The sequence below is a fragment of the Halyomorpha halys genome, unplaced genomic scaffold (genome assembly GCF_000696795.3).
Source record: "Halyomorpha halys isolate HHAL.00 unplaced genomic scaffold, Hhal_1.1 Scaffold241.1, whole genome shotgun sequence".
Lineage (NCBI taxonomy): Eukaryota > Metazoa > Arthropoda > Insecta > Hemiptera > Pentatomidae > Halyomorpha > Halyomorpha halys.
Window position 1 is genome coordinate 959,230 of NW_027105010.1, and position 27,821 is coordinate 987,050.

At 31.1% G+C, this 27,821-nt stretch overlaps 1 protein-coding gene across 1 annotated transcript in view; it reads right to left on the reverse strand.

Annotated features, from left to right (window-relative positions):
• LOC106680077 (very long chain fatty acid elongase 4) overlaps positions 1 to 27,821 on the reverse strand; it is a 255,148-nt gene that overhangs the window by 114,703 nt on the left and 112,624 nt on the right. The window contains exon 2 of the mRNA XM_014419543.2: positions 1,791 to 1,864. The gene's annotated coding sequence lies outside the window, so the exon portion shown is untranslated. The remainder of the gene's footprint in view (positions 1 to 1,790; positions 1,865 to 27,821) is intronic.

The following is a 27,821-nucleotide window of genomic DNA, read 5'->3' on the forward strand; positions in this document are numbered from 1 at the left end:
AAAAAGAGATAGGCAGTGTATATTTTATAAAATGGTAAAATTTCAGATGTAATATCCTGAAAATGGGGTAAACCCTAAACCGTAGATGAATGTTGTAATATACGAATGCGGGGAGGATTGTTCACGATGGAGGTGTAAATATAAAAATATATATATGTTAACCTTCCAAATTAAAAAATATTGCATTGTTAATATTTTAATAATTATAACTAAAGAAATTCATCTTTACGATAAATATACTCACCAATTAATGTTACAAATTTTACTATGTTGTTTCATTTTTGTTATAATACATTTCTAAAATAATGGTTATCTAGTTAATAATTATGCTATCAGTTATATTTCAATGTAAATCAGCTCACACTGTTTTAACATGCTATCCTCTTTTTGATCACTGTTTTATTAAAAAAAAATTCAAAAGGTTAGGAATATTAATAATCTTCAGTGCTCCATTTAATCAATTTTTATTTTGTATTAATTTTATTATTAATTTTCATTTACCTTTGTATAGTGTAACACATGAGTATGAGTATGAGCTCAAAGAACTTATTAAACTTATTTCTTTCAACTTATTTGTGTTATACTCTGACCGCAACCCCAACCATCTTCTCCACATATATATTATCCAGGATCAACTATCTTCTCATCAATATTGTGTAATAAGTTGAACAACTATCATTATGCAAGTTCAATGGGTTGGAGAATATGAGGTAGGAGAATATGAGATGAATTGACGGGATTAGTTTTACCGGTACTCGCAGTAAGTCCTCGCAGGATGAAAACTTCACTCCAAAGGCTACTAGCTTACAGTCGTGAAGGGGGTGGCAAGTCCTACAGAAACTAGCTCTATGTCCTTTCGAAAAGAAGAAATGTTAAAGAGTAAAGGAGAGATACAGAGAAGGCAGAAGAGAAATAAAAGTCTAATATACATTTCTAAAAATGAAGCACATGAATGAATTGATCTATGTTTATAATTACTTACAGTTTCCTATTCATATGAATTTATCTACTAATTTCATCTGCATTTCACGATGTAATTGACTATTTATTATTAATCAAGGGGCATTTATTGTAATTCTTAGGACATTAAATTTAAAATGTCGCTTTAAATTATAGTAATTTATTTTTCGTATCGTACAGGATATAATAGATATTTATTCTATGAACATCAAATACACCTATGTAGGAAGAAGAAAAAAACACATGTAAATATACATGGGTGTATACAAATTTATTAAAAAATTGAATAAAAATAAAATTTGTAGAAATTTGTTTTTTGCCTTACACAGTGCTCAAAATCTATGGTAATACAGTACATAAACCGTTACGTTTTACAAACCCACTATTTAATCGAGTGCGACGTAATTGGAGTAAATTTAGATGTGTAAATCAGAAAAGGAAACTTTTTCTAACACCATTTTTCAAATATTGTATAAATAAATTTAAATAACTTTTTCTCCAATTCTATCTGCTACGTTGCCACCACTTATTTATGCACCTGATTACATAGTTTTGGCTTGATAGGACATATGTTGTTTTTTTTAAATTGAATTTAATAATTATTTTTTATTGAATTCCTTTACCTGGGGTGTTGAATTTTCATATAGCTAAAAATATTTAATAAAAGGCCTTATTAAAAATTATGCATTTTGTCTATTCGCTTATAATACTTATAAAATTCCTGCTGACTAACTTTCTCAAAAACATGTGTAGAAAATTTATTTATGTTCTTTTTACTTTTTTAAATTAATTATTATTCATTTAATTAATATTATAAAGTTTATACTTACGTATATTAATTGTTCCTTCTTTCCTTCTTTGATACCCAAATCCTTTCCTGGGACGGCACAGATTTCCTCCAAACCTGCACATAACGTAGTGTTAAAAGACAATAAACGAAAAAAATTACATATTAATCACATGCTGATCTACAATAACTCAATTTTAATATTAACATGCTATCTACTTATTATAACGCTTAGTTTAAGAATCGCATTTATTTATCTAATATAAAGGGGAGTGTGTCTAACTAAGAACTCTTTTTTTTTCTGTAAGAAATTCATGCAGAAAAGATTCAATTTTAATCATCATACCTAAGGATCATTACCACATGCATAGAATTTTTAAAAAAATGAATAATTATTATGAACATTTTATATAATAAAACCCCTTTCTTTATATATGTTGTTTGTACCCTTGGTACTTTATAACACCCTGTCCATTCCGAAGTTACATAAATAGAAAATTTATGATGAAAGATTTTATAATTTCAATAATGACTTAAACATCACCAAGGGCATAAATAAATAATCCTTAAGAAATTATAAACTTAAGGCTAAATAAGTAAATAAATGTTGAGAGAGACGAAAGGATGAGAGAATCGGTAAAGAATAAGGAGAGAGATCGACGAAGGAAGATGCACAGTGGATGGGAGGAGACAATGGAGGTTCAAATCTCTTTTTTTACTAAAATTATATAGTCCGAATTATATGGGGACTATATTATATAAACAGTATATATGGGGTAAATGGAAGAATGCATACGCATGTAATACAATAATAATATGTCCTATACTGAAGGAAAAATGGAGTTTTATTGTGGTGAACAGATTTTCTTTTTAAATCATACTGAACAGGACTAGTCTATTTCACGGGAATATTGGACACTACCTAGTGGGATTGAAATAGCAGAGAATTATGTTATCCAAAACTTTAACCCGAAATCTCAAAAGCATTTTAGAGTTCAAAGTTATCTTCAATACTCGGAATAGAAGCCGGAATTAAAAGATAATTACTAAACTGTACTATAAGTAATTTTGAATAAATTTTCCTGTTTTCAATGAAGTTTTTTTTTTTTTTTTAATAATTTATTTATTGATATTTACAACTGTATACACATATATACAACAAGTAAAATGAAGTTAATATCAAGAATTGTCAATAAAATGGGCGTTTCTCTCCTTTTTTTTTCTTCTGCGCAGACGCATCTTGTCTAAATCAATGTTCTATAAAAAGCAGGTAAACCTTATGTAGTATTGATCTGTCTACCTTTTCCTGGAAGGAAACAAATAGCTGTCAGAAAAAATATATCATCGTTGGATTTCACTTATCCATAACTATACGAAATTACAGATGTTGCTCTGTCGTAAAATTTTCAGTCCGTTTGGATTCAGGTATTCCATGTCAATTATTGGACCGTACCTTCGGTATTTATTGGTTCCCCAGGCCGATGATTGATGTATATAGAAAATTGAAAGTTTTAGAATGTAAAGCAGATCGAACTGAACATTTAGAATAGATTTTCTTCTGAGGTTCGTAATGTATTCGTAAGACATCTGGTTCAATAATATAAAGTTGATATCAAGCATTGTCAGTGAAGTGGGCGTTTCCATCCTTTTTCCCTCAGCGCAGACGCATCTAGCTTAAATCAATGTTATATGAAAAAAAAAAAGAAGGAAAATCTTACATAGTATTGATCCGTTGACATTTTCCTGGAAGAACACAAACTGGAGTAAGGTAACATATCGTCATTGAAAACGACTGATCCAGTTTAACTAAAGAATAGAGCTTATATGTCGATTTCTGGAAAAAACATTCGCTGGACAAACCTCCAATAGCTACAGATCCAAAATGTCGAAGATTGGTGCAAGTATAAAACCAAAAGTCTTGGAAGTTAACGCTCTTATTTACAAGGCAATATTAAAACCTTTCAAGACTTATGGACTACAGTAGTGAGGACCATAATAAATTAAAATCAAACGTATCCAATCCTTTCAGTCCGAAGTCTTCGAACAATAGTCAATGCTCCACACAATGTATGCAACAATGACCTACATCAAGACCTTAATAACCCATAGGTGTCAGACTTATTTCATCCAAATTCTCCACGTTTCATGAGAAGCTCACTCATCATCCTAATACCTTAGCTCAATCCTTATCTAGCTAAACCGATCCCTATAATCCACCACGAAAGTTAAAACAGCAGTTTTAAACATCGTATTGTAAACAGATTTTTGTTTTTTTTATAATATATATTTATTGCTATTTACAACTGTACATTATAATACATTTAGTAAATCTGATCTAAGTTAAATTGGAGTGTTACAGGCGTGTAGAGCAACTACCCATTTGCAGCACTCTAATGACGTTTCACATTAGCTGGTCTCGTGGCCATCTTCTTTTCAGGCGCCTTGGAGGATTGTCAGGAATGGAAGAGGATGTAAGATTAGAAACTAGGGGGTTTGAGTGGTTAGGGAGTTTATAATGGAAGGAGTGATATCTGGTTCGGGCTAGATCGGTTACAAAGGGAACATTAAAGTCTTTATGTATGATTTTATTTGTGACAAAGGAAGGACCATTGAGGATTTTACGAAGGATTTGGGATTGTAAGGATTGAATACGAGAGGAATTCGAAGGTTTAGTGGAGCCCCAAAGCTCAACTCCATATGTCCAGATTGGCCTTATTAGTCATGTAGATCAGTCTTTTGTAATGTGTTGGAAGTTTAGACCGTTTTTCTAGTAAGTGGTGTGATAGTCGAAATCGACGTGCAGTTTCCTGTCTTTTAAGTCCTGTGTGAAGATTCCAGGTTAATCGTTTGTCCAAATGCAGTCCAAGGTAGCGGATCTGTTCGACAGGGGTAAGAGTAACATTATTAAATAAAACTGTAGGGCAGTCGGTAGGTTTACGACGAAGGGTAGAGGTGATTTGATGGTATTTGTTGGAATTTATCTTAATCCTCCAATTACGACCCCATTCTTCGAGGGCTGTGATATGGGATTGGAGAGTTTGGGATACATTTAGTGGGTTATTATTAACTGCGAGCACACATGTGTCATCGGCATACGTGGTGAGGATAGTGTTAGGATTGGTTGGAATATCAGCTGTATAGACGGTGTAGAGTATGGGACCAAGGATACTATCTTACCTTAAGTTAATAACAAGAATTGTCAATAAAATGGGCGTTCTTCTCCTTTTTTCTTCCGCGCAGATGCATCTTGTCTAAATCAATGTTCTATAAAAAGCAGGTAAAACTTATGTAGTATTGATCTGTCTACCATTTCCTGGAAGGAAACAAACGGCAGTAAGAACCAATATATCATCATTTTGTGAAAATTGCAGTGCAATTACATATGGTGCACTGTTGTAACATTATCTATCCCTCTGAAATTTTGTCTTCCCTGTCAATCGCTGTTTGGTTCAATAATATCAAGGTAATACCGAGTATTGTCATTAAAATGGGCGTTCCTCTCCTTTTTTCTTCTGCGCAGACGCATCTTGTCTAAATCAATGTTCTATAAAAAGCAGGTAAACCATATGTAGTATTGATCTGTCTACCCTTTCCAGGAAGGAAACAAACGACATTCATAACGAATAGATCATCGTTGGATTCCACTGATCCAGATAAGCTATACCAATCCGAAGCAATTAAAGATGGTGCACTGTTGTACTATTATCTATCCGTCTGGATTTAGATCTTCCATGTCAATCAGTGTAAAAACACTTACTGCATTGTACCTTCGAAAATTATCTGTTCCACATTCCCGAGACTGTTACAAGTAGAAATGTGGAAGTATTTGAAGTTCAAACCGAATCTTTTGATTGCATTTTGTTTTTTCACCTCACGTTTGAGATGCAATAAGCTTTTGGTTCAATAATATCAAGGTAATACCAAGTATTGTCAATAAAATGGGTGTGTCTTTTCTTGTTTCTTCTGCGCAGACGCATCTTGTCAAAATCAATGTTCTATAAAAAGCAGGCAAACTTTATGTAGTATTGATCTGTCTGCTTTTTCCTGGAAAGAAACAAAAAGCTGTCTGAAAAAATACATCATCGTTGGATTTCACTGATCCAAATAATTTATTCCAATCCCAAGCAATTACAGATGGTGCAATGTTGTAACATTATCTATCTGTCTGGATTTAGATCTTCCATGTCAATCAGGGGAAAAACAATTACTGCAACCTTATGTATTATTATCTGTCTACTTTTTCCTGGAAGGAAACAAACGGCAGTCAGAACCAATGTATCATCGTTGGATTTTACTGATCCAGATAATCTATATCGATCCCATCTCCTTTTTTCTTCTGCGTCTAATTCCGCCTTAATCGATGTTGTATAAAAAGCAAGTAAACCGTATGTAGTATTCATCTGTCTACCATTTCCTGGAAAGAAACAAACAGCAGTTGGAACCAATATATCATCATTTTGTGCAAATTGCAGATTTTGCGCTATTGTAACATTATATATCCCTGTGGATTAAGGTCTTCCTTGTCAATCGCTGTCGGGTTCAATAATATCGAGGTAATACCGAGTATTGTCAATAAAATGGGCGTTGTTCTCCTTTTTTCATCTGCGCAGACGCATCTTGTCTAAATCAATGTTCTATAAAAAGCTGGTAAACTTTATTTAGTATCGATCTGTCTGCCTTTCCTTGGAAGGAAGCAAACGGCATTCAGAACGAATATATCCTCATTGGATTTTACTGATCCAGATAATATATACCAATCCCAAGCAGTTACCAGCAAGTACCAGCACCCAATGCAGATAGTGCACTGTTGTAACATTACCTATCCGTCTGGATTTACATCTTCCATGTCAATCAGTGGAAAAACAATTAATGCACTGTACTGTACGGAAATTATCTGTTCCACATCCCGGAGATTGATGCAAGTAGAAATTTGGAAGTATTTAAATTGGAAGTTCGAACAATTATTTTGAATGCATTTTGTTTTTTCCACTGAGGTTTGTGATGTAATAAGCTGTTTGGTTCAATAATGTAATACCAAGTAATGCCAATAAAATGGGCGTCCCTCTCCTTTTTTCTTCTGCGCAAATGCAACTTGTCTAAATCAATGTTATATAAATAGAAGGTAAAACCTACGTAGTATTTATCGGTCTACCTTTCCCTGGAAGGAAAAAAGTAGAAGTTATATTAAATATATCATTTTTGAATTGATTGATCCAGTTATAATAAACATATCCTAGCGAAATTATAGGTGTTGCTCTGTAGTAGCATTGTCTACGATCTGTGTTCAGCGTCCGTAACAACTCTTGTCAGTTAATATGGCAATCATTGCTGATATATTCTGGTACATAGCATCCATGTAAATCCTTGGTAAGATCGATTTATTTCCTCCTATTTCTTTCTGCTCCGCATTCAGCTGTCTTCTGCAACCAGAACTTTTCAACTATTTTGAGAAGAAAATGTCTTTAAAAAATCTCGCCCCTGTTTCTGGAGTCTACTAAACACAAAGCATTGAGGACATCTAATGCTTTCAGATTCTTGAAATTTTTCTATGTTCAAGAATTCGTGAAAAAAGATAAGGTAAAAGGATTTTAATGATTGAATCGGATTGAAGGTGTCAATATGGCTTAGGTAAACGTACCCTTTGTCAGCAATGTTCTAGCAGTTAAATGTTTTAAGCATTGGAATGCGACCCAAACGTTTCTGCTTATAGTTTATGAGCCATAATTTTGAGAATTTTTACTTATGAATAGTGTTAAAAAAAAATAAAAAGGGAAAATATATACATATATATTTAGGTCCACTAATAATATTGTGTGAGGGCGTACAAATTGTTTTTGTTTATTTTATTATTTATTTATATTTTACCTACACCTATTTAGTCTTTCACATTAAATGAAATTAAATCTTGTGATAAAATTTTTTTAAAGTATTTTTTCCTGGTTGTAATAAGTAAAAACTTCAAAAATCAAAGCCGTTCTTTATTCCATATTTTTAATAATAAAAGTTATTTTTGAAGTACCGTTTTTTTTTTCAAATCTATTTTGCAAAAAACTACGTGATGGGTTGGAATGGAGAACATCTTTGGATTCAGCGCACCTTTAAACATGTAGTCAACAAAATTATGCCTTGCTGTTGTTTTTTTTTTTTTTTTTTTTGCAGATCTTCACAATCAAACAACTAGAAATGCAATGACAGAACCACACCTATCTTTCGCCCAGATTGGGTCGGAATTTTCCCACAGCCTCAGACGTACGTACTTAACTGATTCATAGAGAAAGCACCACCTTGTTTGTCGGTAATAGCACCCAAATTATAGTCTATGATTCGATGCACATTGTTTGACGTCTTCGGGCGAGTTTTCCTTGTTACTTTGAGGACCCGATATTTGAGAACAATCTTCGAAGATTGTTCAAAAGAAAAGTTTGATATCCGTAGTACCCATTAACTTACAAATTAATTTTTCTTTTAATTCCCGACTTAGTGGATACTAGGATTTTTTATTGATTCAAACTTTAATTATATAACTAAATAATTATGAACAAGCCTAAGTAAAAAACCATTTTAAACCACATTACGATATTTTTTTCAATGTAAATCTATATAATTATAAAGACTTATCTCAGTTTTATTCTACAATAGTACTCTCCACGCTTCTGTAACGTATCGGCCTTTTTTAATTACCATCTTCACGCCAGTCACGATATTAAATATTTGAATTCACCACCCCCCTCTACCTATCTCCTCCCAAAAAAAATAAGTCTTTTTTATGACAATAAAAAATACAGTTTTTATCCCAGTGGATTTTTTTTTCAAAAAAGATTTACATTTATCTACTGTTTTAAATGTACAGTGAAGGAGCCTTAAATTTTGCACTATTATGTAAAGTATATAGAACAAAAAATTAGAGATTTTCCAGTTCTGTCGAGTGTTTTTGGAAGTAAAAACCACAACCTTGGATTTTTATTCTTAATCACGTTTATCAGTTTGAAGTAGCGGTGCTTAAGTGCTGATATATTTTAATTGTATTAAAATCAGTTTGCCTTGTTTGAAAATTTAAGTTAATTGTATATCTTTCTTCCGCTTCCTCTACTTATCAAAAGTTTTAGAGTAATTTTTATAATAATTCATTTATAAAAAATTTATAGTTTCCAGGTTTAATAGAAATATGTTTTTGAAGTGAATACCTCAACATTGTTATTTTATTTTCAAACACGTTTTCTAGTATGAAATGATGGTCCAAAAATATATTTCCCTCCAAATCGATCGGTTTATTTAGAAGTTAAAGCTGAAAATCTGAATTATCATAAATTATCATTCAGAATAAAATGTTTTCTAGATTACTTTATATGAACTATACATTTTTTAGTTAGTAGTATCTCCTTTTTTTCCGTCTTTAAAAGTTTTATAGCAATTTTTCTTCCTATAATCTTATGAAAATCTGGTACAATCAACTATTCAATGGCAAATAAGATGGGCATGTACCGAGCGGATCGCTAAAATGTTAATAAACACTGAACCAATCCGAGGGGTAGACTGAAACGTAGATGGGAGGATTGCGTTAAAACTGATTTAATGGAATTGGGTTTGGAGGAGCATCACTGGAAGGATGTATGGAAAGAGCGTTTGGTGGTATCGGCATTGAACCTTCGGGATCGTTAGACCTTTATTATTATTATGTGACACACAGTGAAGAGAATAGTAAATTCAGTACGAAAAATATATACAGGTCTTAATCAGTGATATAATAAAAAGTTTGCATATGGAAAAGGATAAAATATGTATAATAATATTATAATTCAATAACTATTTAATTATTAAATAATCAATAGTCACATCATTAATAATCAAATAATTATTTATCTGAATCAATATTAGGATATAGGTTAGAACGGTATGGTACCTGTGTTGATAGTCATTTATCAAAGCTTTCAAATCTACAGCATCCACCTTTGAAAACGATAACGCACCGCAGTAATAAAGCAGAAAATGTTTCCTATAACCTATTATACTTTTAAAAATTATCCTAAAATTTATGAATAGTAAATTTTTTTAGAAAAGTAAACAGGTATTAAAAAAGAAATAGAAAAAACAACAACTAAATTTATCTAACAACTATATAAAACAGATTTGGGAAACGTACTTCAAATTATATCTGTTCACGATGACATGATAATTGTCATATTTTTTCGACCATTGTAATCAAAACTAATAAAACACGAGAACATAGAAATAGTATTATTTATAGTAATTAGAAACGAATAAATAAGTTAAAAGTAAAGTAAAAAATATGGAATAAACGCAACATAAATGAAATATAAGTTGGGGAAGTATTTCAATCTTGAATAATAAATAAGTTGACATTTTGAATAAATTTTGATTCAATATCGAAAGTAGTTTTTGCGAGCACAGCACTAGAATTTTTTTATTCAAAATTGGGTAATATATGACTTCAAATATTTTCTTAGCTCTTTTAAAATATATATTAAGGCAATAATTTAATTTAATATATATAACACCAGGAAACAAAAAAATGCTTTTGTTTTCTTTTTGCGTCACGGGTTTTGGGGAGAGATTTTAATAAAATAATATGTATAAGTCTCATTATAAATTAATCTATCTAAAACAAAAATGTTTTCAAGTTTAATAAATAATTTTGAAACTTTAAACGTTTCATTTTTGTTTCCTTATTAAATTCTAAATAGAGAAATAAATAATTTTAAAAAATAAGTATTATTTTTTTTTTTATGGAAAATTGCTGATTTACCGTGTTTATCAATAAATGGAATTTGGTCCGGGTGCAGTCAAATTAAACTCAAATAGTAATATTATGTACTATTTTTATTTGAGGCAACGTTTCGCTAAACGTTTCGTCAGGGCTAAAAAAGATACAAACACTTAACATAAGTTAAAAAAGTATATAATATTACTTAATTTATTATTTACTATTTACTATTTCCATTAAATATTTAAAAAATATATAATAAAAATAGTACATAATATTACTATTTGAGTTTAATTTGACCGCACCCGGAACAAATACCATTTTTTTTTTCAATATAGAGTATGAATTGCCTTTATTTCAAAAAATGTAGTAAATTAAGAAATTTCGATATTTTTCTCGTATCTTGAAGACTTGAATCATTAAAAATCGACGCTGAGACCTTGTGACGTTACTGTTGCCCTTTCTAATCAATTAAGTTCTATTTTTTTAAATTTTTAATATACCTTCAGTAGCTTCCAATTAATAAGAAAACATGTACTCTCTGACGAATAAACATATAATGAGAAAAAATACAAGGATTCTTTGTTTTCGTTTTGGGCTTAAAATCACCAACTAGTCAAATTTTTATACAAATAATTTCCATTTAAATATTGAAAAATTTAACATTTTCGTGATGAACTTTCTAGCATTGGATACACTGTGTGAGATTTCCTTTAAATTTCTCCATTCAAAATGGCAATAAACCAAGTTGCCACCCAAAATATAAATACAGATGGCAAAAGAGGTGAGAAATCGCAGACGCCCTCTTAAAAAGAGAATTCTTGACACACTTATACAAAGCCCTAGAAGACTATCGAAGATTTAAAATTAAATGATCTGGCAGGAAAGGCTGCAGAGGAACTATATTCCCTAGCGAGTATAGGTTAGCCTTAGAAGGGAATATGAACGGCGTAGTTTTTTTTTCCTCCCTCCTCAAAGCCAGCTGAAAGGAAAAACAGTGAAACCGCTATCGCTTTTTGGCCGAATGTCGTGTTTTCCTAATTTTGTCCAAAAAGTCAAGTACCTTTTTACCAAAAAGCGTAGCACTGGAAGGAGCGGGCACTCAGTAGCTAGTCGTAAATACCGCGGCTGTTATCTTTATCTTTGAATCCACGTTTCATTTCTTTTGAGCCGTTTTGTCAGATATATTTTATCATTGAATAAGCTTTTTATGTCCATCAGTATTCATATTTTTTCAATTAAACTTATATATTATATTAAAAAGTATTTAGTGAATGACATAAATTCTTCCTTATTAAAAAACAGTAGTTTATTTCATATCATCAGCAACGTTTCGGGAGATTTCCCCCATCTTCAGGCTGTTGTTACATAGTCATGCTGCAGCACAATTCGTAGATTTTGCAAGAATTTTATATTAATATTATTCATATGGTCTTCATTCATAACCATATTGTTATTCTAAATTTAATAATCCTTTTACTGGAAGAGTCTTATGGACTCTTTTATTATAACTCTCTATTATTAAAATTATTTATTATAAATTACAATTATATTCACAGTACAAGTAAATTCCTAGGATGGTCCTGGATGAAAGGATGTATGGGACAAGGAGAGTAGGAAGACCCCGGCTTTGATGGATCGATGGAGTGGCAGCGAATGCCAGGTCTGTCTTGGGAAGACAATTGGAGAGCAGCAGCAACCATTAGAGAGGACTGGCAGAATACGTTGCAGGAGGCCTTGACTCTACAAGATCTGTAGCACCACAGATGATGACTAAATATACTCAGGCCTACCGACAGGAAGGAGTTGAGTGCCCAACCTCACAAGTGCCCGGCTAATAAAACCAGTACCAGCAAGGACTGAAACCGTAAATAATCAAAATAAATTTATAATGATGAGAGATAGTTGACCGTGGATAATATATATGAGGAGAAGATGCTGTGGTCAGAGAATAACACAAATAAGTTTAAAAACTTATTTAATATTTCCAACGTTTCGGCCTGAATGTCTAACCTTCATCAGGGCTAAGAAGAAAGAACAAGATAACAACCAATGAAAAAAAAAAAAGAAAAAATATATACAGAATGATTAAAGTAAATAATTGTACAGAATAAAAAATATTAAAAATAAGGTGATGAAAGTTGGGGAAAATAAAACTTATATATAGGTAATTAAATATGGAAGGAATTTCACAGCTCTATTAAGACTTATATGTCAGCAAATGTAGTCTACTTTAAATGATGTTCTATTAGATTTTTTTTGTATATGTAGTTTTAATGATATGTAGCTCCGAATGAAAACCCATGAAGTGTCAGGCGTCCAGTACTTTGTAAGGAAGTACTGTTACTAGACCAACGGTTGTGCAATAGAGGTGACTATCAAATTAAGGATAAACACTTCATGAGGATGGGTGGACCCCGGTCTCCCGAACCCACATGGCTACAGTGAAATAGAAAATAATTATCTGCAACAACCGGATTCGAACCACTGAGCTGCTCGCTCCCATTTTAAAAATATTCTCATATTTAATTTACAATCTAAAAACTTTAGAATGTATTGCAATAGTTTTAAATGTTTCCCTGATAAGAGCTAACTACAGAGTTTTTTTTTTATAAGAACGACTCAGTTATCGAATATTTTTTAGTCCGTATTACTTTCTAATTGTCATGTTCGATAAAAATTTACCGATATTCTTGTGTAAATAGAACAAATTACAGAACAAAATTTATTTTCGTAATTTATTTAATCTAGCCATTTTGACTAAAAGAAAAAGGTTCGTTGAACAAACCTATACAAATCAAAAAATCACATAAATTTACAGTAAATAAAACGTTAAAATGTTGTTGTTTCAAAATGTTAAAAAAAAAATAATTTTTAACGTTTTGAAACAATCTTCATTTTTTGTTCCCCCTACCTATGGTGTCATAAATTTTACCTACTATTATAATTAATCAACTAAGGTTGATGAAAATTTAGTGTTCATTGTCAATGACATTGTTGCAAGCTCGAATTGGTATACAGGTGACATTCTACATATTTATTCTCATGAATAATCTATAAACAAAAAACAGGATCAAGGAACAATAAAACATTTTTACTTAGGAGGAGTATTTATATTATAGTAATAATTATAATAACAGTTTATACAGTATTATTATAGTATCTTTAGTTGCCTTTTTCAAATTACCCATGTTTCAGTTTTTATTTTGTTTTTTTCAGAAGTACTTTGTGTTTCTGTTGTATACATACTATTATATAAAATAATTAAAAGTTTTACAATAAAATATTTCAAACTATGTTTAATATTTTTGTGTGTTATTTTGGAACCGGCCGACAGATGTTGCCATCTGGACCACAGATAATGATGATAATTGACAAATAAATAATTAAAGTGATAAATTGCTTAAAGAATGTGAGAATTATGGAGTGAACCAAACCAAAAAAAGAATACAATATAATTAAAAGATATTCCCATCTGGCCAAGTTGAAGTAAAAAAATATCTTGCGACCACAAAAATTATAATTTACCACTACTAATATTTTAGCTATCAAAAAGTTTATCCAAATTCGAATGAGAAAATAAATAAGAATAAAACTTAATAGCAAGTTACGTATATAGTTTCGAAATTCACCTTTAGCGTTTAACGTCCTTTTCTTCAACTATTTCGCTTTTTTGTAGTTGTAAGTCCGTAACGTCTGTCAACTTTCACTCTGTATCAATGTGAACACGAAGCACAATCACAATAGAGTCCCAACAGCCTGGTACTATTCAAAAATTTCTCTCCCAGTCTAGAAATTCACACGTTTTTCAATTTCTGTCTAAAAATGAAATCAGAAAATTGAAAAACTCCATACGCTCGCAGGTTACAAGCTGGACCTTTTTCTTTTTGGGGCAGTGAATGTCTAATGAAGTATAATAATGGATTATAAAATGGGTGTCTAACAAGTGTAAAAAGCTACTATACGGAACAGTGGGCGCTAATGGGCAATTATGTCCTTGATCCGAAAACATTATAAAGTTAACAAGCATCCAAATTTTAGTAATATATTTAAAATTCTCTTTTTGTATTATAATTATTTTATTAAATAATGTGAAATCTCTCCACTTTTTTTTTTTTTTTTCAATCGCTAAGAAATCATTTATAGCTGAAATATCTACCTTAGTATTCCTCAACAATGTTTTTTTAAAAAGATAGATTGACTAACCTAATCTAAGTATGGAAGGATGTTCCAGAAAATTAGACATACAAAAATTGAGGTCATATATTTACTAACAATACTTTCGAGTCGCTAAACTTATCAAAACGATAGATACGTTTATATGACCATATTATATATGTAGTATTAGCACTCGATGAGCCAGTTAACACTAATATAATTCGTGGTCAATTTAATACGGCTATAAATACAAAGCCAAATATGATTTAAAAATTCATGATGGGTAAAAGTAGAGACGATGTAAAACTCGTAAAACGACCTAATGCAACATTCTACGGAGATCTACCAGACTTTCCTAAAATAATAGTAAATAATAAATTTATTGTAAACTGTATATGAAGTGGTTTATAAAGAAATTTATTAATTTATGTTAATTGTTCAATTTTCTAATAATATATAAATTTTAGTCAATATCTAGATTTATTTTGGGAAAATTAATGAAATTAATCTTCTTAACCAAACTGTTTTAATACTACCGGAGATTAAAATAATTCAATTACGTACCTGAAAACAAGATACTTTATTTTTACCCATGTTTATTATTTAAAGGTAAGATTTGGAATTTGAAGGTTTATTACTTTGTTGTTGGATCTTTGCCCTGCTTCGACTTGAGAGTCTTCAACTCTTCAATACTGATGTAAGGATTGATCAATGAGGAAAACAATATTCGAATTTTTAGGTCTCTTGAAATGATCTAAGCAGTTTTGACGCTTTAAAGATAGGTCCTTGCTCAGCCCGATAATTAGACGAAGCCAGTTAGAACAGCCTTTCCTATGTTTCACGCAGGAAATAGCAAATAGAAACCAGTCCTTCAATTTGTTATTGCATTTCTGGCAGAACTGTCAGTGTATATTCGAGTTCAGTCGTCTTTTGGGAACTTGGTTTTTATGTGTAGTAGTTAAAGATATTTTATGATTTCCTCAGTAATGTTCTCCTTGCTTTTATAACCATGGGCAGTAATAGTACAAGAGCCCAAGAGGAGAAAAAGTTATTTATTTATAATATAATAAAGTTATTCAGTTATTTCACCGCAATTTTGGTTTACTTTAATGAAAAATATGTATATCATTACTATTAAAAATTAACGAGTCTGCCAAGTAGGGGAAATAAAAAATGGCGACTTTTTAAAAACGTTAAAAATTATTAATTTTCATTCGGAGCTCTATATCTTTAAAACTACCAACAACAATAAAAAAAACTAAGAAAACATCATTTAAAGTAGAGTAAAATTGCTAAACTGTAAGCCCTAATAGATATATTTACGTTCAATAGTTCTCGAGATATAGCTGTTTAAAAAGAAATGTTTCATAAAAATGTTGTAGAAAACGTACTCAAAGATCAGTAGTTAGTGAATTTATTTGAAAAATCTATATCTCAAAAACCATTTGTCATACAGATGCCTGTTAACACTCAGATTAAAGGTAGTTTAATGGGCTATGAAGTAGTTTAATACATTTATCGTCGTAGGAGTAGTAGTTTTCATGATATTTGCTAAAAAAAATTGATTTTTAGATGTTCGGACAAACTTTCATATGCCAAATTTATATTCATATGCGAATATCATAAAAACTACTATCCCTACGAAGATAAGTGTCATAAACTACTTTATACTAAGTTAAATTTCCTTTATTTTGAGTGTTAGTAAACACATGTGCGTCTAATGGATCTAGAGATATATTTTTCAAAAATCAAACATTTTATACGAACAACTAGAAATTAACAGTTTGTGAATTTATTTTGTCAAATATGATAAAGACTACTACTCCTACAAAGATAAAAGTTATAAAATATTTTATAGTATAACTAAACTAGCCTTAATTTGAGTGCTGACAGACATCTGTTCTTTGGTTTCTAAAATAAAGTTTTTCATAATTCAATCTTATTGTCCGAACAACTATAAATCAATTTATTTTAGGAAATATGAAAACTACTATTCCTACGAAGGTAAAGGTGATAAATTACTTCATAGTGTTGTTGGTAGTTTTTCGGATATAGTGCTCCGAATTAAAAATTAATGTTTTTTAAAGTTTTGAAACAGCCGCCATTTTTTATTCCCCCTACCTACTTGGCAGACTCATCAGTTTTGACTAGTAATTATACATAGTTTTCATTAAAGTAATCAAAAATTGGGGTGAAATAACTGCATTTTATTCTTTTCGGCTCTCGTGCTATAAAAACGATTTGTGGTTCCAGAGGATCAAGCCAGACATCCCCCCCCCCCTCGTCTTCAATACTTTTGATCGTTTCATCGGCACCGGCCTTTCATGGACATCAGAAGCCAACTTTGAAAAAATGTGGAGAATGCTTTGCTACTTTTTTTTTACTAATATTTCTTTCTGCCTTCTTTGAAAGGGATAGTTCAGGACAGACTTGGTTTGTGCTTCAAAGTGAAGAAGTTTCATATTTCTCCTGTCCTCTATTGAAGTAAGCTTCTCATGGCTGCATAGTTCCTGATTTTGCAGGGTCAAGACTTTTCGGAGGTTCGAGACAGCAGCGATTCCTTACTCCATTCACAACTCTCTTTTTATTTTCATCAACCAAAATAAATTGAATAATTACAAAATAAATTGTATGGGATGTATGAAAATAAAAATTCACTGATTTCTAAGAAGAGCAATGGGCCTAAATCACTTTACTCAATCATTCAAGTAATCTTAAGATTTAATTAATATTTTAAATTCATCTTATTAATGATGTATGTTATAATTGCAATATGTTTTCTTAAGCTCTTTCATTTTTACCAGTTCCTCTAGATAGAAGTTGGTAAAGATAGAAATAAAATGGATTAAGAGGCAGTGCTTTATCGAAAAAACAAAGTTATGTCATATTGTGGGAAAAATCAATTGGCTAAATTCCTAACCTCAAGTCTCCTCCACAGAGGTTTCTTAGAGACCAATTACGGGAATAATTTATATTCAGATATACTTCTTTGTATTGCGATTAAAATTCTTTTCATTTATTATCATCCTTATGAATATCTCATGAGATAGAGACTCAATTTCAGTGATACAGCCCTTCTCTTGTCTGTAGTCAATAAGAAATACTGCAGAACCCCGATTATCGGGAAGGTATGATCTCTCACAGGCCAATGGTTACTGAAAAGTGAACTCACTCATAAGTTTTTTTACACGATTTTCAATACACATCGCGCATTTTTAGCTCTCAAAACTAGGCTCGCCATTGGTCAATCGTAACGATTATGATTAGAGAATCGATTTTCGTGTAGTTAAAAACCCGCGTTGCATAAAACCTTGCATCGAAAACCCAAAACGTGTAAAGAATACCCAAATCCTGCAAAAATCAACTTTTTTGCGTAATTTATAATACTATTATGATATGAAAAGTTCTTTTGATTTCTAATAGATTATTTCTAATAGTGTCTATAATTGATAAGTTAAATACTAATTGACTCACTTAAGGAATTTTAATTACTATAAAATGATAACTGGAAAACTGAACATTAAAATTGTCGCAATTTATAAAATTTAGAAAAATTAAGCAAGATGTTATGTAGAAAAGAATAATGAAAATATCAAATTCTAGTATTAAACTTCAAACACTGAATTTGAGATTTCCGAATAACGGAATTATTTATTATACGAAATTTTAATATTCTAATTTTTAATTTAATTAAATCGGGAACGAAATGACTACCTATATCAACATGACGTGATTTTGATTTTTTAAATTTTAGTATATTTAATAAAAATGCGAATTTCAACTTAAACAAATTTAATTTTTAATTAATTTAAGCCTAAACTTTAATTTTATTGCTTCGAGCATTAATTTGTGATTTCATAATAGCCCTGTGGTTATTGAGGGATTTCACTTATTCTTCCCTTCTTGCAAATCGCAGCAATTAGCGAGTCAAACTATAACAATTGGACGAGATAGCAATAATTGGACTCGTTTCGTGAGATAAATGATTTGAATAATGGCATTATTAATATGAATCATCTACAAATTTATAAATTTTACCAATTATTTCATTGTTAAAATTCATAAAACTCAGTTTCGCGCAGAAAATCCTCTAAAAGCACAATTTGGTCCAGTAACTACACAATGTGATTTTTTTTTTTAAATATCTCTATTGAAATTCACTACTGTACATTATATATTCAGTAAATTTGACAGGCGTGTAGAGAAACTACCCACTGGTAGCACTCTAATGACGTTTTTATATTAGCAAGGCTAGTTGCCATCTTCTTTTCAGGCGCCTCAGAAGATTGTCAGGAATAGAAAAGTAAGCAAGGTTACAAACTAGTGGGTTCGGGTTGTTAAGGAGTTTCTAATGGAAAGAATGATATCTGGTTTGGGCTAGTTCGGGCACATATGGAACATTAAGGTCTTTATGTATGATTTTATTTGTGACAAAGTAAGGAGTATTGAGAATTTTACGAAGGATTTTGGGTTGTAAGGATCGGACACGAGAGGAATTCGAAGGTTTAGTGGAGCCCCAAAGCACAACTCCGTATGTCCAGATTGGCCTACAGATCAGTCTTTTGTAATGTTATATATAAAACTATTATCAATAGAAGCTCTTCATGATCTGAATTTTAGTCTAGGTTTGGTAGAATTTGAAGCTAGGGAAGATTTTAGCTTAAGGAAATGGTAGAATAATGATGGAATTGCATGAAATTTCGGTCTTGAATCATGAACAACCAAGCCCTAAAACAAATTACTAAGCGAGAAATTAGATGTTTGAAAACGGAGAGTAAATAGCCGAGGATGAAAAGTGCAATTTACTTTTCTTTTTTTTTCAGAATCGTCAGAACCGGTTAATCGAGGCTGTATATTTTTCCTTCTTTACTAACTGACAGATAATTCTAAATAGACTCTAAAAGTTTTCAATGAATATCAAATTATCTCAGATAATAGAGGTTTCTGGCATTCTCTTAAAGGTTTTTCCAATTGAGTCGTTACTTATATAATTTCTTTTTTATATATGTATATATAGTGGACCGTAAAGACTATTTTAATGTCCGACGTTTCGCCCCACTTCGCAGGGCTTCATCAGGGCTAAAAAGATACAAAAAAAAAAAGAAAAATGAGAATATTACAACAATAAGATACAATAAGGTAATTTAAGCTAGGATAAATATTATGTAAAAATAAAGTAATAAGAAATTACATATAAATAAAAGGAAGGAAGACATAAAATAGTATCAGTATAAAATAAACTTGAATAAACAATGATAAGGATAAAAACTAAGTAACAATGGCAAGAGTAAATTTTTTTTAAAATACGTAAAATATACAGTTAAAAAAGTATAGGAGATGTACATAGAACAAAAACAATACGGGGGGGAGGGGAAAGAAGAAAGTAGAGATTAAATTAAACGCAACCCTGACCGTCTTCTCATATTTAATTATAATTTATTTTGTTCGTTTCTCTTCTCTTTAATTATTTTTTTTAAATGTTTTTTTTATGAAATAATTAATATGTTCGGACAGATAGAGGTAACAGCGGTGACCCGTATTAGGCAAAAATATGACGAATACCGGTTGTGTCGGTGCAGGGACCATTTAGGTTTGACTAACCTCAATTTCAGCGTTGAACCTGAGTAATTGCAATAAGCGACCTTCTGCTCTTTGCCACAAGACTTACCTTCCTTACTCGAGCATGAAGGGCTAGAAGGAAGTCCATGGTCGCCTGTTCAATGCTTTGTCATTTTTAATAATTTAATTTCTGTTCGGAGTGTAGTGTGTAGTGATTAGATGTTTCAGCATTTTCATTTGCAATTACTAGCCCAAAAGAAGAAGAATAGAAAGTTCGTGTAAGAATTCGGACTTTTATTCTATTCTATGGTTTTAGGTAAGTAGAATAATGTTTCAACTTTGATGTATTTTACTTAATACTTAGCACTTCTGTTCTAGCTCTGTAAATTTATATTTATAATAAACTATCGTTTTAGCAATCGTCTAAGTGTCTACTTTCTTCAGAATTACATTTTTAATGAAATTTTTCATGCCGTTTTTCAATTTCAGGCGCTTTTTAAATATTGCTCAATTTATCTATCTTAAAGTCTGATCTTCTCATTTTAAGCGAATATTTCAAAAGTGATATAGAACCGTCGCTCCCCGAGGGTCTTAGCGGGCCCGGCTGGAAAGTATTGCCTTTTTTGTGTGTTATGATCTCCTCTTGTGAGATTGTAACATGTCGTACATCGACCAACCTACTCGTTTGAAAAAACAGATAAGTAAGGCTACCATGGAGGGCTACCTGGGCCAGGATTGTATATATATGGTTTAATATTAAGAAATCTATTCTCACTAAAAAAAAAAGTTATGAGTCACGATGACCCGAGATGAGTTTAATACTTGGTAAGGACGTATTGTTTTATTCCCTAACCAATGACGTATACATAGAATACTAACTACATAAAATATTAACATTAATAGGTACTGAAATTACAAAAATATATACATTTTTAATAATTAGTAAACTACTACAAATAATTGAAAGGTTCTTGACAAAGTTATTATTATTAACAAAAGCTAACTATTTTAAAACAAAAACAAATCATTTCTTATAACCTTCTTATGATAGTTCACCTCAAGACCGCTAGGGGTGTTCGAATATAGTAGCAGCACAGTACAAATATTTTACAACTAGGAATCAGTTAATGAAAAGTATATTTTAAGCATATGTGATATATCTGAAATAAAAATTAACGAAATAATTCAGTTTATTTATATGAGTTTTTGACACTCTCCGTTACCATTTACGTCTTTTGTATGTTATTGCATTTTTAAAATCTTTCTAAAATCGTCAGCTTTCCAACGAATTACACCTACCTCGTATATTACTACTCTTATTTCTTATACATTACACACCTATATTACTACTCTTATATCTTATACACTATACACTTATATTACTACTTTTATATCTTATTATTTTTTTTTTTTTAACTCAGAGAAAATATTTCTCTTTAACTTAATAACGTAATCCTTTCATAGTTTATACTCATCTATTTTTATTTCTACTAACATTGAGAGGGGTTTAATTATTTCAAATAAGTTTAATTATTAATTAAATTATGCTAATTGACCCTTTGCCATCGGCACTATTTCGGACATTACCTATTAGCAACTATTTCGCAAAAACATAAACCCGATTGTTTGGTGATATATGTTTTTTTTTATTTATTTATTTATTGATATTTTCAACTGTATAAAAAATACAACAAGTAAATTTGATCGTAATGACATAATGATATGATACAGGATGTAGAGAAACTACCCAGTAGTAGAACTCTAAAAACTGTTTACAATATCATTGTAAGGTCACGAGGCCATCTTCTTTTCAGGCGTCTCGGAGGATTTCCAGGAATGAAAGAGGAAGCAGTTAGAAACTAGTGGGTTTGGGTGATTAGGGAGTTTATTTGTGATATATGTTAAACTCGATTATCGGAGGAGAATCGATAGATTCAGTAACGTATTCCCGCTTTTAACTTGATACGTCTTCAACGGAGATGATTTCTTTTACACTACTTGTATCCCTATCACTATCAATAAAATGTCTTCGTTTTCTTGTTGGTTGGATATAATCATCATTTCTATCATCTTTGGCTTCAATATATATTTTATTAAACATGTTTGTATAAATGTCTATCTGAAACTCTTCTTCAATACTGCTTACATAATGAGACTCACTGGTGTTTAGTCGTTTTGCCATATAAAAAAAAATTATTATAAAATGGAAGAAGGATAAGGAAATAGTTTGAAAATTACTGATGGTAATTCACGAAATCATAAAACACTGTATTATTACTGCAGAGATCTTTACTATTCAATACAATGTCAGTTCTTGTAAATTTCTTTTCCCAGTTTTCAGATTTCAAGTTTCCCTACATCATTGAATTATACTCTTGTACCTTTATTTCACTAATTCTACATATTGCAGAACGGATTACAGAAGTGTATAGTCGATCGTGAATACACTTCGCACGTTCTCCTTCGACCTAATACCTTATTATTTATTATGAATCTTGATATTTGTATCACATTTTTATCTGTTTTTGTGCCATTTTAATATGTAAAAAAACTACAGGAAAGCATGCATTTCTTAAAAATATTATGGTGAAATAAGTTCACTCTCCGTAATCGATAATAAACAGAGTGAACAACCGAGTGATAAGCAAGACTCACGTGGTCACCTCAGGTTTGCAAGACTCACGTGGTCACCTCAGGTTTGCAAGACTCACGTTATTCCCTCAGAGGAGACAATCGAGTTCATAGGGTAAAAATAGTTTAAGCCGTTGTCGAAAAAAATGGAAAAGTTATGATATAAAGTGGCACATTCTGAGAATCGATTTTAGCAAAAAAGTTCATGTAACCTGTCAGGTTTATACCTACATTAAATACACCTCGTACATTTTGTTTTGTTTTTTAAATTGGCTGATCATGGACACTCTTCGTGCCGGCGGTACGATGGCTCTTCTGTTATCATTAGGGGTATTCATGATCTTTAGTTTAACATGTTAAGGCGTGTTAACATATTTCCTTCTTTTACCATGTTAAAACGATATAAAATGTAGCATGGCTGAGAGTCTGTTACTAGGTCTGTTAAGGGGCCTCTACATGTTGGTGTATGCCATGTATGCCAGACATATGCGAGAATGTGGATGGGTGGTTTGGCCTCGTTGCCGATCCGTCAAGAGTCGGTTTTTTGGACACAGATCAAAGGGGTTCGTGAGAGCGCTCGTGTAGCGTCTCCACCATTGTTCTTTGTCTAGTTCCAACTGAGAGCTGTTTAGAGATTAAAGGTGTTTGTTGGTACTTTTTATAATAAGTTTTATATGTAATCTTATTTATTTATATTTAATTTCCTTTCATTTTCTTTTTTGTAATAAAAATAATACAATCCAAGTGCAATGGCAGAAACCACTAGTACGTCCGCCATGCTTGCCTCTCTGAATAACACTAACATATGGATAGTCTGCTCTTTTGTTTACCGTGCATTTGTACAAACCTCCGATTCATGGCGAGCGGCCAACATGTGGATCCACCTTTAAATGGAGAATGACGTCACGAAACAGATCAGCTGAGCTTGTCACCGTTTTATTTGTTGTCGTTTTAGGTTATTTACTAGTAGTTTTTTTTTCTTTTGTTTTGTGTTTTGGGCTTTTTAAAAAAGACAATCAGTAGCCAAACTTTTACACTTCTACTTATCACTTATTTTAGGCATGTTGTAATAAATTACTGTAATCAAAACTTAAAAGTAAACAATAACATGAAGTTTTGGAACGAAAGGTTACTAAAAAAGCTTCTCAGAAAATCCACTAGGAGCTCTTATGCATTCACCATTTAACATGACTTTAAATAAGGCTGCTCACAATGCTATACTTATCACATTTAACGTGGTAAAACAATTTACATTTAACAAATATCACTAATACCCCTATTATATCAAAAAAGGCAACATTGAAGCCCTAGACTGAGATAGGAGGCCACATCCGATTTATGTATTAATTTATTTTATTTTAATGACCAACTTCCTGGTCATTTCTGACATACGAGATGAGTATCTACAGGGTACCCTATTCTAACACCATAGTTGGGAGTCAAGTTTTCATATCGTGGGATCACCACAAAAATAAAAGTCGACCGTCCAGGCCGGACTCGAACCGACGTCACTCCAGTTCCCCCGTTGTAACGATCTATGACTCAACTCCCTGATCTACAGAGGACCCTATCGTCTTTCCAACTATATTTTATCTGTCACATTAAAACCTTCATACTTGTTTCGGTTTCTTATTTCATGTATGAGATTATATAAAAGTGCACCACTCTCCAATTATTATTACCCCTTTCTCACTAATTTATATCCTTTCCTTTCTTCCAATATGAATGATACCCTAAAGTTCTGCCAACTCCCAATCTTTTTTTTATTTTTATCGTTAACTCCTCCAAAATTTTTATCTTACAGTTGCCACTTCAGAAACGTGATTAAAAAGTGATTGAATGCTTTATTCAGCCACGCTGCCCAAATATATCGGGTTGCTACATCACACAGCATACTAATCAATCCGTGATCGGATATATATAGATTACATATAGTTACATGATATAATAAAAAAGAAAAACATTTTTTTTTTCCCCCCCACAGTTTTCTTTTACAATCAATTCCAGTATACAAACTAAATACAAATATTTCAATTCATTCTTTTTTTCTTTCCCTTTCTTGTTCCTTCCATTTCACAATTGTTTGCCTCATTTTATCGACAAATTCACCTTCTCAGATCCTCTGCAGTTACACGTTTAACAAATTCACTATTAGACAGCAATGTGAGATCAAACCAGAGAAATAATAGTCACAGCAATAAATCAGTTTACAGAAAAACAAACAAATAAATACATCTTGCCAGAACAAAACTAATGCATAGATTTAAAGGGAAATATAATAAAAAGTTGGTTAAAAGAAATACATGAATATATAAATAAGTTTAAACAAAATAAATAAATAATAATAATAATAATATAATATCCCAACTTCCTCTGTTTTCATTCCGTTTTCTGAAATGATAGGAAATGGTTCTTTCAGAAATCTCTTTCTCCTGACTTTTCCCATATAGAATCCATTTTTTTTTTTCGAATTTCTTCAAATTCTTTTTCGTTTCTCTATCTTATTCTTAGTGAACTTTTGCCCCTAAATCAAATTATTTTTTTCTGAGGCTAAGCAATAATTACAGTAATTAATAAAGCATAAGGAGCAATAATTAAAATCCCCTAGATAGTTCTTTAAACATTAAAGACAGTAATTTCAATGGTAAAGATAAAACTCAACTGTGCTAGATTACACATAATAAAATCTTTTACTTGCTTGTCAGTTTATTTATTAGATTTTATTCCTGGTTTCAGCGCCAATTACTTTGAATTTAAGTATAAATAAAAATATATAAATATCAAATAAAAATATGAGACATTTTCTTTGCAAAGCCTATAAAAAAAACTGGAAATCAACAACATGCCCTTACGTTCTGCCCGTTAATTATTTGCATAGGCCTGCAATATTTACCTGAGGAGAAGATATTATTGAAGCGATCCTCAAACAGTCATCTTTTCGTCCATTTGTGTCTCGGGTCATTAATTCATTTGGTAGATATTATGTCATCAGATTGTGAAAGCGGGAGCTTCCTTAGGAAGGATAACGGTACATCGATCATCAATTTTATCTCACGAAAACATCTTAACAATAGCCGTACCATAGATTGCCATCTCCATTCGAATTATTAGTCGAATATTTTTCGATTTAATAATCAAAATAAAAAATGTTAACAGTATTTTCTTCGTTTCAAAATGTTCAAAATTAACTGAGTTAAGATTTTTGGGAAATGATCCCATAGTTAAAATTTTCATTCGACTCAGAGTAGCTTTTTTGGAAACAAAATCGCTTATCATTTTTTTTTATTTTGTGTTCGTAAGACTGCTATTGAAATTCCTAGAGCGGGAATGCCAAGATTAATTTCCCGTAAATTAAATATTGACTAACCCAGATGGGCATCGAACCCACACCTTAGCCTAAGCCACTCTGCTGGGGTCCCGGCCGGCATAGCCATTCTCTTCAAAGTTCTAAAACATATTTTGAAAAACTTTTCAAATAATATCATACATTTTATCAGATACTTCGCCATGGTGCTCATGATTTTTAAAATCGAACAAGAAGTAATAATATAAACAGTCATTCGTCCTATTATATGCAATCTGCCGTTCTATGAGAGCACTAACTGCGAAAAATCGCGATAAAATCTCAGAATCTACGTATTATTTCTGTGCTAGATAATAAAGTCTTTGCTAGATATGGAATCCATCATAGATTCTTTTAACTTAACCGATTTCAAGTCCTTGTGCTGAATCGATTATTTAGTATAACTTTTCGAATGATTTTTTTTTTTTAGATAATTTCTTTCTATTTTCTTTTTTCAAAGAATTTTTTATTGAAAAACAATAATTCCCGAACATAGTTTTTTTTTTTACGAAAAACATTAGTTTTTTTAACTAAAAAAGGAAAATGAACTATAATTCAAATCAATGCAAAAATATAAATTAATTTTTTTTTTTTTTTATTTGCACCTCTAAATGTACTTTACAACTAGCAAATGAGATGTTTTATCCAGGCATGGCGTGAGTTGGCATTAGTTTATATTATAATTATTAAACTTTAATATAGTTTAAATTTAATAAATAAAAATCAAACGTTATACGTATGAAAAAAAATCGTTTCTTTAGGTTCTTGATCAATTATCCAAAACTTGGATTGAATTGAATAAAAATATAAATAAAATAACATAGTGCCACGTAGTAGTCCCTAAACAAAAAAACAAAAAGTCCAACTGACTCCTAATGAACGTGATTCTTTCTCGTATATCACCTGAGAGTCCGATTCCTGATTCACTTATCCATCTCTGTAACTCCCAGATCACTTACTTCTTTCAACGGTTTGCAAAGTATTAATGATTACTTAAGTATATAGTCATCAATAGACAATGAAATAAATTTGTTCAACATAGAGTAAGAGTGTTTCGGCTGAAGGGATGGGGTGGAGGTTAAATTTAAGATTTATTATTTATCGATAAGACATATAAATTTTATTGCTGACTGAGAGGCCCGTTGCCAGGTAACAGTCAAGTTTATGGGGGTGTCTGGCTGCATTGATCCGTCTGCAAATAATTCTGTCAAGTAGATTCATTTCATGTCCTTTGCGCAACTACGCAATCAAATATAATGATTTATTCGAATTTAAATGACGACGTATTTCGATTCTATAGTTATAACATACAAACAAATAATGACTCTAGGTGACAATATAATTTTATATAAACAAAAGAATATTTTTTATTTTTTAAAAACAAAATAAGTATGTTTTTGAAATATAATTAACAGAAATATTCCTTTTTTAATTTTTAAAATTGAGTTTCAGTATGACAATTCCTTATATTGGTGTACATCAGCTTCACAGATCCGTTAGCTAATGATATAAAAATATTTATTTTTTTATAAATCGTACATTTAAAACTACTTGCCCTATTGGCGGAAATAAAAGGAAGGAAGACATAAAATAGTATCAGTATAAAATAAACTTGAATAAACAATGATAAGGATAAAAACTAAGTAACAATGGCAAGAGTA